Below are 2,305 nucleotides of genomic sequence, written 5' to 3'. Positions count from 1 at the left end.
TCATTTGTTCTTGTTCTTCTCTCTCTCTCTCTCTCTCTCTCTCTCTCTCTCTCTCTCTCTCTCTCTCTCTCACTCTGAATAACAGATGAGTCACACTGTGAAGTACACTCCCCGAGGGGTATACATTTCTGAAAGACAAAAACAATGTCGACCGGAATTACTGCAATAAAACTGTAATGCTCCTGTCATGGAAAGGATAACAAGAGGTCTGGTATTTCAGAGGAACACGCATACAAACAACAATAAGACAAGGGACCCGTTTTCTGGTATCCCTGTCCTTGTAGAATAGACATCTCACTTCACTGTCTGTCCACCAGCGGTTATTCTAGATCCGTACCGGAATACAGACCTTAATAGGACTACGTAGTCACTTTCACACTTCCTCAATCTCCCTTTCTCAGGGTCACTCTCTGAATCTTTCACTTGTCCTAATTAGCACAATAAATTAGAACTAATGGTTAGAGGTTATGTATCACTTGGTGGCAATTCAAGGGGATTCAGGAGGTCACAGAGGACATGCAATGTCTGTTAGGACCCTCATTAACAAACTTACAGTACAGGGGATATGTTCTCATGGAGCAATTTGGAGCTGACTGGCTTGTTAAGGGGCAATGACATCCACCTCAAAAACATTTGGTGACAAATAATGTTTGTCCTGATGGCTAGTCCTGACCATTAACAACTAAAACAGAACAAATACTAGAGATGCACTCAGAAAGCGCAGACCTCCACCAAGGAAGCTGTTTGATAGAACAGTTGACTATGTTGCACCCTATTGTTATTTCAAGTCTTTCTGCCTTCTTTTCTTCTTCCAATGATGCGCAACAATGACAATGTAAGAGTGCGGTCTTACTTTTATTTGGATTGATGTCATTTTTCACAAGGTTTATTATCAGGGGTGTTTTAGTTGGCTTTCTTTACACCTATATGGTCTTAAAAACCATCAGATTTATGAGAACACAAAAATCCTCACTTTATATTAAAAATTTTCAATGTCATTTTTTTCTACACGATCATGGTATTGTGAAAGCTGCCATTAAAATTGATGTTTCGATCAATGGCTGTATCTCAAAGTCAAGGATCCTTGCCTTGCTAGGACGTGAAACGCCCAGTGATCGGATACTCTGCGGAGTTCACCAAAGAGTATCCAATCACTGGAAGTTTCAGGTCCTACCAAGGCCAGGATCCTTGACTTTGAGAAACAGCCAATGATTCACTGGGTCTCCTGAGTTTGACAGTCTTAATGCTTAATGTTAAAAGCCCTTGAAGGCATAAAAGTTCCAATCCTGAGCCTCTTTTGTCAGCCAACAGTAGGCTGCAGTTTTTTTTCTTTCATTTTCACCAGTTTTTTTTCTGTGCAATGTCTGGTGGTCATGACAAATGCATTTTAATTTACCATCAGCACTGTAATTTAATTTCATTGTTCCCCTCCCTTTTGGGGTCTCTCATCCATACAACTCTGTGTGTTGACGTCATTGTCATGTGATGGTAGCAGAGTGGCATGAAGTGGGTGGCTAAGAGGAAACAGGAAAAGGAGATGAGGGAGAGAGGAAGGTGGCGGACGCTGCCAGGCTAATTTACGGGAAATGAGCAGATCCATCACAAACCTGAAAACAAACCTAGGGGTACACAAACACGGAGAGAGGGGGGGGGGAGTAACAGTGGGACAAAAGCAGAGAGAGGGAAAAAAGGGAGAGAGGGACAAAAGCAGACAGAGAGAGAGAGAGAGAGAGAGAGAGAGAGAGAGAGAGAGGGAGAAGAGGGGAGGGAGGGAGAGAGAGAGACATGAAAGAGAGAAATCAAACATCTATGAATGAGTCTAAAGAAGAGCCATTGTGAATTTGTTTTTTTTTCCACAGGTGGTAAATGTGAGTCAGAGCGAAGGTTTTGGAGAGAAACATGAAATGCATGAAAACAATTCATCACAAAACTGGGAATGGTTTGTGCAACAAGCGGACAGCTGAACATTTATGATGCCATAAAAATGTCTTTGGTTGTCTCTCCAGGAAACCAATAACGTTGGCTGCCCAACAGTAAGAGGGGGAGAGGAGAGGAAAGCAATGAGAGGCACAAACACAGCAAAAAAAGACAGAGGGAAGAGTCGACTGGAGGGACAAAAATGGAAGAAGAGTGCAGAGCAGGTGAATAGAATAGGTGGATGGATGGCTTTGTGTGTTTGTGTTTGATGTCGGGCAGCCTGCAGGTAACATTTGCATCACATTCACCTGTCATTACTGTGTGCCTCTCAGGCCAGGGATCAGGCTTTGGAAAGCAGGCTTTGGGAAGCAGGTGATACTCTCTTCTC

The 2,305-nt window shown here is 42.9% G+C and overlaps 1 long non-coding RNA gene across 1 annotated transcript in view; it reads right to left on the bottom strand.

The window, feature by feature from the left end:
* Positions 1-1,212: 1,212 nt before the first annotated feature.
* Positions 1,213-2,305, bottom strand: part of LOC134446103 (uncharacterized) — a 60,394-nt gene continuing 59,301 nt past the window's right edge. Inside the window, exons 3-4 of the long non-coding RNA XR_010034376.1 lie at positions 2,226-2,305; positions 1,213-1,619 (exon numbers count right to left, since the gene is read on the bottom strand). The exon at positions 2,226-2,305 is cut by the window's right edge and continues 92 nt beyond it. This is a non-coding gene — a long non-coding RNA (uncharacterized LOC134446103). The remainder of the gene's footprint in view (positions 1,620-2,225) is intronic.

The sequence above is a fragment of the Engraulis encrasicolus genome, chromosome 3 (assembly GCF_034702125.1).
Source record: "Engraulis encrasicolus isolate BLACKSEA-1 chromosome 3, IST_EnEncr_1.0, whole genome shotgun sequence".
NCBI lineage: Eukaryota > Metazoa > Chordata > Actinopteri > Clupeiformes > Engraulidae > Engraulis > Engraulis encrasicolus.
Note: the sequence above shows the minus strand (reverse complement) of the source record. Positions and strands in the feature narration are given on the sequence as shown.